The sequence below is a fragment of the Panicum virgatum genome, chromosome 8K (genome assembly GCF_016808335.1).
Source record: "Panicum virgatum strain AP13 chromosome 8K, P.virgatum_v5, whole genome shotgun sequence".
Classification (NCBI taxonomy): Eukaryota; Viridiplantae; Streptophyta; class Magnoliopsida; order Poales; family Poaceae; genus Panicum; species Panicum virgatum.
In genome coordinates, this window is record NC_053143.1 from 49,070,828 (window position 1) to 49,082,971 (window position 12,144).

At 45.3% G+C, this 12,144-nt stretch overlaps 1 long non-coding RNA gene across 1 annotated transcript; it reads right to left on the reverse strand.

Moving 5' to 3' along the window:
- Window positions 1-8,206: 8,206 nt before the first annotated feature.
- Window positions 8,207-9,025, reverse strand: LOC120645020. The gene is made up of 2 exons (XR_005664059.1): window positions 8,853-9,025; window positions 8,207-8,754 (listed from the first exon to the last, which is right to left on the reverse strand). It is a non-coding gene; the product is annotated as an uncharacterized LOC120645020 (long non-coding RNA).
- Between the last annotated feature and the right edge of the window lie 3,119 nt (window positions 9,026-12,144).

A 12,144-nucleotide genomic window follows, 5' to 3' on the forward strand; every position in this document is an offset into this window, starting at 1 on the left:
GCCTTCCTTGCGGCCGACCGGACTTCCGGTGGCCGCTCGGGTGGCGGCGAGATGGGGGAGCCGGGCTTCGAGGGGGCGGCGGCGCTCGGGTAGGGTTCCGGTGGGTAAGCAGATCATCCATTGCAGTGAAAGCTTTCCCTGCTGATTCAGCATTTTAGCTAAATACGAATCATCCGATTACATCTATGAATCTTACTATTAGTAATTAGGGTGCCTCCACCTGTATCCTCACGAGAAATACTAGAAAAATAATATAAATTCTGTAAATTCTTACAAAATAGGAAACATCCTCGGTGGACTATAATCGTCTTTAACAATAGTTGCGATATTGATTCCGTTTTCTAAAAAGACATCCACATCTGTCATTATAAAAATAGTCTAAAATAATCATTAAATTTGTCTCACATTATTTCTAGTCTAGACGAGTGATTAAAATTAGAGTAAAAAAAGTCAAACGACTTAGTAGACGGGAGAGCTAGCAGAATGCTGTAGCGATAGAACGTTCATGAATCCTGTCGTGTTCGTGGCCCTTGCGACTGTAGCGATGACATGTTACACCAAACGAGGGTATTGAATTCTGCGTCATCTGGCTTGTGTCCAGAGAGACACGCTCAACCACTTGTTATTATGGCCCAACCACTTGTTATTATGGCCATCGCTCTGTGTCCGTGTCAACTGTGGAGTGTCATTGACAAATCATTGCAATTTCTTGACAAATTACATGTTAGACCTAACGAGGGTATTGAATTCTGCGTCATCTGGCTTGTGTCCAGAGAGACACGCTCAACCACTTGTTATTATGGCCCAACCACTTGTTATTATGGCCATCGCTCTGTGTCCGTGTCAACTGTGGAGTGTCATTGACAAATCATTGCAATTTCTTGACAAATTACATGTTAGACCTAACGAGGGTATTGAATTCTGCGTCATCTGGCTTGTGTCCAGAGAGACACGCTCAACCACTTGTTATTATGGCCCAACCACTTGTTATTATGGCCATCGCTCTGTGTCCCTGTCAACTGTGGAGTGTCATTGACAAAGCATTGCAATTTCTTGACAAATTACATGTTACACCTAACGAGGGTATTGAATTCTGCGTCATCTGGCTTGTGTCCAGAGAGACACGCTCAACAACTTGTTATTATGGCCCAACTACTTGTTATTATGGCCATCGCTCTGTGTCCCTGTCAACTGTGGAGTGTCATTGACAAATCATTGCAATTTCTTGACAAATTCAAGACCCCCGTCCACTTGTGCTTATGATTTTTGTGATCCTTACTGTTATGTGTGTAACCAGATAACCATGACTATACATGCTACTGGGTGCAGGAATATGCCGGGTACCAACAATAGTTTAGCCGTCCCCGGGGAAAGCCCAGGCAATAGTCGCTAGTCTCAACTTAGTAGACATGTTTATGCATGCTGTGTTCTTCGAGAAATCCCAATTCATGCTAGAAGAAGCTAGCCAGCTTCCGCATTTTCCTGCTTTTATTTATTGATGATCAATTATTACCTCTTCAAAGACTTGTACCAAAAATTTTTTGAATCTGAATAGCAGAATTATAAATTTATTTCTCGGATTCTTAGTGATGTTTGATTTATTGAACATCAAGAACATCTCCAGTAGTCCTATTATCTATCTATTATTATATTAATAAGGGAGTGTTAAAAGAAGCCACCACGTTCGCCGAGAGGGTCTAGAAATTCCCACGTTAATCTGAAAAAGAGAAGAATTTGAACCGTCGTATTTAATGAAGATCTAACGGTCCAAATTAATCTATCTATTATATTAATAAAGGAGTGTTAAAAGAAGCAACCACGTTCGCCGAGAGGGTCTAGAAATTCCCACGTTAATTTGAAAAAGAGAAGAATTTGCATCGTCGGATTTTATGAAGATCTAACGGTCTAAATTAATTAAAAGAGTCCATATTAAATTTAGAGGTGTAGAAATTCCCACGTTAATCTAAAAAAGAGAAGGATTTGCACCATCGGATTCTATTAAAATCTAACGGTCTAAATTAATTAGAAGAGTCCATATTAAATTTAGGGGTCTAGAAATTCACATTCACACGTTAAACTAAAAAGAGAAGGATTTGCACCGTCGGATTTTATAAAGATCTAACGGTTCAAAATAATCATAAAAATCCATGTTAATTCAATAAAGATGCAGCGAGAGCTGTCTTCTACGTGCGGGGATGTGTTTCCAGGTGGCCGGGAGGTTGCTTCAGTGCTTCGCAGGACGGCTCGCTTGATCTGGTGGGAGGCATGTGTGCATCACACTGTTTCACACTGGTGCCACAAAACCACGAGAGAGGACGACGGCGTTGCAGCGGCGAGCTAATAAGGCAGACGGGAACGGGAGGATGCACGCGGCATGTGTGCATCATGCATTCTTGTGTGCATCTGCACGCTTGCCGCCTTAAAGAACAAGCCCAGCTGCGGCAGTGAGCGGGATTGGATTGATTGCCGAAAGCCCGAGACACACACGGACGGGCCGCACGCACGGGCAACAAGAGTTCATGCAGCTGCAGCACAGCAGTAGGCAGTCCCAGTATGGCGGATGCAGCAAAACAATGGAGGGGCCTAAGCTCCTCCCTCCTCCTCAATCTCTCCATTTTTTTCTTATGGTTGACGTGAAATCCAGTCAACACATCGAATGCGCTAGATCGTGCGGGTCGCGAACGGACCGAATCACCGTGAGGCTGCGCAGACCGGTTTAGCAACCCTGTCAAATCGGATTCCTCGGGTTTGGCCTAGATCGATTGTTTTATAGGGGATAACTACCACGCTTATGTGATAGAGGACGGTTAAGTTTACTTATAAACCAGTAAAAGGATAACTAACACACTTACGTGATGAAAAATAACTATAATTATTAAAATATTTCATACGCCATAACATATTATGTACCTATGTGTACTTGGAAAGAGACCAGTCAATAAATAAAATAAAGGTATATGACTCGGAGAGGAAAAGGAGTTCACCCATGACAACATAACCTGGCTTGGCTTAACATAATTATTAAAATATTTCATATTCTATAGCATATACATATGTGTACTTGAAAAGGTACCGATCAATAAATAAAATTATAGGACTCGGATAAGAGAAAGGTTCCAGCCAAGTAAATAAATAGATGACCAACTAGCATATTTCAAACAACAACATAACCTATGAGGCATTTTGCACATCTTGATCGCTTGCGTTCCTGCGCCAGGTTGTTTTGATTTCTTTCTCGGCCGATACTCCACTTGCCAAGAATTCAAGTCGCTCGCTGCGCATCCCAGCCGGAGCCGTGGCGTGTCCTAGCCGGAGCCGCCGTGCTGTTGCCGCAGCCTTGTGGGCAAACGCCGCACGACATGACCGGAGCAGCTGCTCCAATCACACGCCAACAAAAAACATGAGCCTGCAGCCGACAGGATAACCCTGGGAGGACTCGGGCAGTCGAGCCGAGCTACACAGTGAATTTCTCCATGAAGGGCATCCTATGCGGAAAATGCTAACCGATTTCAAATGTATGGATAAAGAAAATGTGAGAGGGAAAATCAGCAGAAATAGCTGGAGAAATTAGAAGTCCAAGAAAAATATTAGAGACACCTGCAAAACACACCTGGAAATATCCATTGCTGATATGACACAACTCTAAAGTGGGCTAATTTATGTGATGAGATGAGCCAAGAAAAATAAAACAAAAATCAAAGTGAAAAAAAAACCAGGGCTGGCCCAAATAAAAAACTTTATCCATCTGAACTTCTTAAAGAAACATTTATACATTAATATACCATATATATAAAAGATTTTGCAAAGAAAGGCTAAATAAAGATTCAAAATATTATAAGGCATAAATTAAAGTCCAACAAGCAAGTTAAAAGTTGTAGCCTTCTGCAACATCACTACCACATTTATATAAATATATATTTAATAACTACATATAAAAAACTTTGTAAAAGAAAAAAATGTATTCAAGGGGACCACATCTTACAATTAACCATCGGACTTACATGCTAAAAAATGCACCGATATTCAAGGCGATCCAATATTAAAATCAATCTCCAAATTTAGACATTAAAAGGTACATGAGAATATGCCAAAGGGATATAGAAAAAAATGAAAATTCAATATCATTCCGTCAAGAAAAATTATAAAAAACTAGCTACCTGCGCTATTAGCACGGGCCACCTTGCTAGTTATCTTATTATTTGGCCAACAAACAAAGCCTCCACGTTCGCTCACAAGGTCTAAAAATTTCCACGTTAATCGGAGAAAAAAGAAAAAAATAAAATTACCCACCACTGCCATTATAAAAAATAAACCTAAAATACCCCTATTCCTATATTACCCACCTCTAACATCAATTAATAAAATAACAATCAATTAATAAAAGAACAAGAGAAAAAAAAGAGCGTCTTCTTCCCAGCGATGCCGAGCCTAGATGCCGGCGGCGGGTAAAACCCTACAGCGATGATGAACTCCGCAACCTGCGGAATACGACCAGCAGGACCTGTCTAGCGCTACGATGTGCACAGCGACCTCAACCAGAGGACAGCGGCAACAACCCGCGGCCCAACGCTAGGCGAGTCAGGGAGCACCCGTACCCTAGATCGGCGCGGCCGCATGGGGGCAGCGGGCGGGCAACGCAGACGGACCCGAACTGCGAGCTGACGATGCCGGACGAGGATGCGTACATGCCAAGGCTCATGGGATACGTCAGCTTCGAGAGTTCAACTACTCCTACGACATCATCAGGCGCGGCTATACGAGGACGGCATCGGCCGGCATGCTCATGCCCGTGGACATAGTTCAGCCTGCCGGAGCTCCGCGATGGCATCACCGCCGCCAAGAGAGCAAGGTGTACACGCCGCCGGCGTCGATGACTGGCTGCACCGAGGAGTGGGTCTGGCACCTGGCGAAGGCCTACGTCAACGTGCTGGCACAAAGGGCATCAGGCACGCATTGGCTCAACACCCATGCCGTGATGATGGAGCCATGCTTCGTCATCGCCAGTTCGCCACCAACCAGCAGGTTAGACATATAAACTCAACTTTGACTGCTACCTTTTGCTATAGATTATTTATAATATACAATTGAGATATATTTTTATAAAATTATATTCTAAGATGAATCTTTTTAATACAATTTTAACATGTCAAACTCAACACATATAAACTTTAAGTATTCATTTGCTAGATGACATTTAATTTCTAAAATTTCATAAGTTGTTTTCCAAACATTTATAACAACATTTAAATAATAGCAATATACAAGATCTTAGTCAAACTAGCCACGCAAATGTGCGGGTCACCTCCCTAGTTCCTAATAAACTAGTATTGGGAAAAAGATACGCTTTAGTAGTTCTCCAATACCTTTCCTTTCCCTAATTATTATCTGTTTATCCTAATATTTCACCCAACTCCCCTCAAATAAAGAGAGAGTAAACATGACCAACTCCAGTAGTCCAGCTCGCGAGCCCAGAGCAGTAAACATCCAGACTGATCAAAACGGCAGTAAGATGAAGCAAAAATGAAAAAAAAATCACCACAAACAAGAAGCTGGATTCACACACGGTTGCTATAGCTCAATAAAATGCAAATGTAGCCTAAAGAAGCCATCGAATTTTGGATTAGCATGACCAAAGTGAGGCATGAAGGCAGCACAATTGGAATCAGCGCAGCCTGAAGCCACCGGCCTTTGGGGATCCTCACCGAGACCAGCTTGGCTGATGCGCTCTGCTCCCTCCTCCATGCCCTATTGGATTCAACGCTTGCAGGCTTTTGTTGCACTTCGTCCTCTTCCTCCATGAACTGACGCTTGGAGCAGAGGACGGATGGAGACAGAAAGGACAGGTGAGCAACGGGATCAAGACCGCGGGAACACGGGTGGAAGCGGTGCGGACGCTGCAGCGATGCGATCTGTTGTGTAACGAATATGGCACTATTTATGTCATTTCGAGTGATTTTAGTGATCGAATGACAACGCAATTAATTAGACTAATGTTTTTGTTAAGTAAATATTTTTAGATCACAGGGATGAAGTAAAAAGGCCATACAAAACAAAACACGAAGAAAGAACTCAAAGTAACGTTGAATTAGACGAGTTCTGCAGAAATCAGTAGCACCGGAAGAACCGATACCTTAGCATCGGTGCATCCAATGGTTGTCGGAAGATCCGACGCCCTGACTTTGGCACAAGTCTGTGCGCCTCTGGAGATCAAGTGAAGAAAGAAGTGAAGCACCGGATGAATCGACGGTGTGAAGAGAGGCATCGGTGCATTCAATGCACTATATTCCAGAGACGATGTCAAGCGCGCAGGAGCCACGCCTTTAGCACCGGTTGAACCGGTGGTGCATCGGAGTATAGCACCGGTGTAATGACGTCAGCAGGAGAGAAAGAGGTCCAACGGCTAGTTGAGTGCTGTGAGTGACCGGTTTAACCGACACCCAGTCATCGGTTAAACCGATGGTGCTGCAGACAGTGCGTCAGAAGCTCAATGACTACTTTAGGTCTGAGAGTGACCGGATGAACCGACGCCACCCCATGCAGAGGCATCGGTTCATCCGCTAGTATGCTGTTTTCTGCTGACCGTTGGAGCAACGGCTACAAGACTTGTTGGCCTATATATACGCCTCACCCCGGCCATTTTGAGTTTGCTGGAGTTGCTGGACATCCCACACACACACCCAAGAACACCTCCAAGCCATCCAAGAGCATAAAGATCAAATCCTTAGTCCTTAGCACAAGCATTGTGAGTGTTAGTGCTAGGTTAGCTCTTGAGTGAGTGATCAAATAAGATTTAGATCCTTGTGCTATGGTTCTAGAGTGAACCAAACTTGTATCTCGGTGCGCAGGCCTTCTTGGAGCATTGGTGGCTCGCCGGCACGTCAACAACCCTCCGGTTTAGTGTGGAGCGGCGTCGACAACATTGTGCGGGGGACGGAGACCCCTCCTTCGTGGGCAATCTCCCTTAGTGAAGATCGGGATCAAGGTGACCGTGATTGTGTTCACAGAAGAGACTTGATTGCCGGAAACGATACTCTTCGTGAGTACTTTAACAACATGGACGTAGGGGCGCCTTTGTGGTAATCCAAACAATGGGATAAATCCTCGTGTCGAGAGTTCGCTTCCTCTCATCCCTCCCTTTAAGTTTCCGCATTTCATATTGCAACGATGGGAGGGGGTTAGGGTTACATTATTGGGCTGGATGGACTTTGTTGGACCGCGCATCCTGTGGCTCGTTTGGCTTGTGAGCTGTTGGAAGTCGCTGTTATACTCCCTCCATTCAGTTATGATAGCTATATTTTTATAGCTATATTTTTATTTGGCACAATGACCAAGAACAATAAGTATGCTTATCAATATATTAATCACGTTAACCATCTTTTCCTCGTTTCTCCAATCATGTTTCAGCGAGACTCGTTTCCAGGAGTTTTAAGTGCTGGCCCAACAAACCCCGAGGTAGACTAAATATATCAATCAATACTGAATTTCTCAATTTTAAAAATATAGCTATCATAGCTGAATAGAGAGTACTAACGAGCTAAAATGTTAGCTCGGCTCGTTAAGAAATTAGAATGAGCCGAGCCAAGCTAGTGTCGAGCCGAGCGAGCAAACAAGCTGCGAGCTTTTTATTCGGTCCTAATCAAGTTGTCGTCTTTCCATGTGTGTTAAGCAAGGGATCAAAGCTTCGTCAATGCAAATATACCTTCCGGCTTAGCGTTGCCTTCCATCGCTGATTGCTAGCTGTAAACACTCAAAACAATCCCATTTCGATCGCTTTACAAGCCTTACCAATTGCCGCTTTACACCCGGCACCGCTGACCTGACTTTCTTGTTTCGGGCTGCATCGGCCGGCGATGAGAGAGAGCATGCCATCGTGGTCAGCTGCGAGCATGCAATTGCAGGCAGCTCAGTCCTGACGAGCGTTGCCGGCAGCCGGTACGTGGGTGGGTCCGTCCAGGGTAGCTGAATATGAAGGTACTTGTCGGCGTCATGTTCTGCACTTCAGGGCAGAGTAATGCACAGAAGAGAGCACAATGAAACAGAGCATGCTTAACTCATCTACTATCCAGTAATCCTATATTGTCATTGCACACCAAAACAGAGCAGGCGTCCTAGTTGCATTGAAATGCTACATCAGTTGGCCTGTATTACAGAGAAAGAGAGCGGGCGACCATGCATACAGGCACCGCCGCTCTGAAGTATCACTGGCAGATTATGGAAAATTAACATGTTGACCTTCCTCGTCATACAGGCAGCAGTCATGAAGATTAATATATGAACAACGGTAGGACAAATACAATGCAGAAGAAACTAAGCAAAAGATTTTGGTTTTAATTTGAGAGCCTCAAGGGATCCAACTAATGCTGCACTCGACACCAGCAGAACGTACAATACAAGGTTTGCAGGCTCCTGAGGCCGGCACATTGCGCTGCCTTTCCCATGCACCGCATTATTGATGCCAGAGAGCAAAGTTATTAGTACTGCAAAAAAGGAGTAAAATTTAGCCGGCTAGGAAGACATCCAGGTTCCAAGCGTGCACAAGGCTTAACCAACCAAATCTAACCCACGCACACGGACATTTCCATGGGAAACTGAGTAGATAATAGCACTACATGTGTGAGCAATTTCCAGGATTCATTCGCTCACAGGTTTCAAGTTGTTTGGTGCTGTCCATGGGCGAGCTATTTTATCTCTGCAAATGTGGCGATTTGCGCCAACACAAATCTTTGCTTCGATTTCGTTATTCGTCATCTCAACCTGAGATTGAATTGAAAACAAAATTAAGGTTAGAAGGAAATAAAGCAGGGAAGATGTGTTAGAATAACGGGAAAGAATAATTACAAGAGTTACCACACCTTCGTATTCAATATGTATATCATGGCGGGGATGATGGGGATGCATTTCAGTTGCATGCGTCAGTGCAGCCATGGCTTGCTCCGCCTTCTCATTGCTAGTGCCTTCAGAACGGAGGATTGTTGGGGAGGTGAGTCCGCCAAACAATGAGAGAGGAGAAATGTATAGATGGCACACAAATATGAGTGAACTCAAGAGAGAGCTTCCTTCGACCCCTTGGGTCAGCTGTATATAGAAGGGAGGGAGGTGACAATTTACCTCTGACCCCCCTGAAAAGTGCATGATTTACATTTTGAGCCCTTAACCTTTACAATCAGCCCATTTAGCTATATGGGCTGGACCATTTCTCCAACAGTAGCCCCTCCGTTACTTTGGTTTGTTTGGTATGACAAAGCATAGTAGCTGAATACATATGAATTGGCCCAGACCTATCTCAACTTTGGCCATAAGGATTGCCCTCGTGACCGCCTGCCCGAACGCCTCGCTAAAAACTCCATCCGACAACCCAGTAGGACAAAACAGATGAAGAAAAGAGCACGCACGCCTAGCGGGTCTACACATACATGACAGTGATACTCCATGTAGTTGTTGACTTCGATTTTGAAGATGAAGAGGGTCTTCGACGAAGGTGGACGGCGCCCCTCAAGTCAAAGTGGATCGACAAGGGCGAAGGCCGAAGTAGTCGTCGCTGAAGTAGAAGGCGAGCCCCTTGAGCCAAACTCTGTCGATGAGGGCGAAGCCGAAGTCGTCATCACCGAAGGCAGACAACGAGCCCCTCGAGCTGAACCCTGTCGAAGAGAGCGAAGCCGAAGTCATCGTCATCAAAGGCAGACGGCGAGCCCCTCGAGCCGAACACTGTTGACGAGGACGAAGCCGAAGTTGTGGTCGCTGAAGTAGAAGGCAAGCCCCTCGAGCCGAACTCTGTCGATGAGGGCGAAGCCAAAGTCATCATCGCCGAAGGCAGAAGGCGAGCCCCTCGAGCCGAACTCTGTCAATGAGGGCGAAGCCGAAGTCGTCGTCGCCGAAGTAGAAGGCGAGCCCCTCGAGCCGAACTCTATCGACGAGGTCGAAGCCGAAGTCGTGGTCGCCAAAGGCAGAAGGCGAGGCCCTCGAGCCGAACTCTGTCGACGAGGTCGAAGCCGAAGTCGTGGTCGCCAAAGGCAGATGGCGAGCCCCTTGAGCCAAACTCTGTCGATGAGGGCGAAGTCCGAAGTCATCGTCGAAGCCGAAACGACGAGCACCGGGCAAGACTTATTCGCCAGAAGGTGCTAGTCCCCTGATCTCACTATAGCCTCTCTTGTCTGGGGTTCGTGGTGGAGGCAACATAGAAGTGACGAATGCCCATTTTGACGAAGGTCTGACTGACAAAACTCATGTCTGAAGAAGAAGCCTATTACTGATAGAATGAATCTTTGATGAGAAGCCCATGCTGAAAACTTATTGCTGTTTCAACAATTTAATATGAAAACCAGAGATAGAATCTCACCACCATACTGAAGTTGGCAGCTAATGCACCTACAAAACTTTTGTCATTTTCATTTCTATTTTATTACAATGCCTTCGGCATTTCGCGCGACAGGACTTTCCTTAGGCTGCCTCCGGCTCTTTAGCACGGCTAGGTCATACCTAGCCATCGGCTTTCCGCACAACAGGACTTTCCCGCCTTCGGCATTTTGCGCACAGGAGGACTTCTCTGGCACGACAGGACTTTCCGCCTTCGACTTTCCGTCACAGTACAATGCAATGAAAGTGATGCAAAGAGTTGCCATTTGAGCTTAATGAATGCTATTGCAATGAGTAAAGAGCGAAGAGTTGGCCGAATAAGCATGGGCCAACCTTCCGGTGAGTCCCACTTTGTTATTTAGCGGAAATTCCATAAGTTAACTGCAATCGAGCAGTATCGAAGGCCAAATAGAATTCTGTGAGACCCTGGCGTAGCCATTGCCATATATAACTTAGTTTTCTTTGGGGTGAAACCAATAGCCCGAAGACCATTTTGATGAAGATATTTTCAATGAAGACCACTTTGACGACCATTTCGATGACGATAAGTTCGACAAAGAGAATTCCGACGAAGATCTCTTTGATGAAGACCCATCCGACGAAGACCATTTGGAACTTTGACGAAGATCACTCTCGACGAAGACCACTTTCGACGATGACAACTTCGACGAAGACCACTTCGAACTTCGATGAAGACCATTTCGTCGAAGACAACTTCGACGAAGACAATTTTGTTGAAAAGAAATTCTAACGAAGACCATTTTATCGAAGACAACTTCGACGAAAACCATTTTATCGAAGACAACTCCGACGAAGACAATTTTGTCAAAGAGAATTTCTGATGAAGACCATTTTCGAAGACAACTTCGACGAAGACAATTTTGTCGAAGACAACTTCGACGAAGACCATTGCGACGAAGACCATTTTGTCTTTCGATGATGACCATTGCGATGAAGACCATTTCGACGAAGTTCATTTTGTCGAAAAGAATTTCTAACGAAGACCATTTGTCGAAGAGAATTTTTGAAGACAATTTCTAAAGAAGGCCATTTCGACGAAAACAATTTCGGCGCAGCCCGTTCGACGAAGGCCACTGGGACGAAGAGCATTTTGGCAAAGACAACTCGACGAAGGCTATTTCGACGAAGCCAATGTCAAACCCGGGACGATGGGACTGCCCACGGGCACAGAATATTCTAGAGTCGGAAGTAGTACATGGTTATGCCCTACCTCTTTTATATCTACTCGAATAGGAGTAGAACTAGTCGACGGTCTCGGAAACTAGCCGAACCTCTCGGACTAGAATCCTAACAAAACTCGACTAGGACTTCCATGTAACCCCGTTCCCCCAGACTATATAAGGACGAACAGGGACCCCTCCAAAACATTGAACAATACCTGAGGAAATACAAACCACCACAAAGGACATAGGGTATTACACTCTGGTGGCCTGAACCTATCTAAATCCTTGTGTTCTTTGCACCATCGCATTCTGATCTCGGCGAGTCCCTACTCATAACCACTCTCCTCGGGATACCCCTCGGAGAACCCGACGGTAAAACACCGACAGCTGGCGCCCACCGTGGGGCATCTCACCAACGATCGTCAGAAGAATTCGATGGATTTTCTCGACGACAACTCCATAGCTTCGGAAGGCATCTCTTTCTGCGTTGGCTCCTGGATCTTCATCGCCAACGGATCAGGCGGCTTCGAAAGCCTCCCAGTTGACCGAAACATCCCAGAAATTTCAAAAGCTGCAAAACTCCCCGAACTCGACGACTTTGTTGACC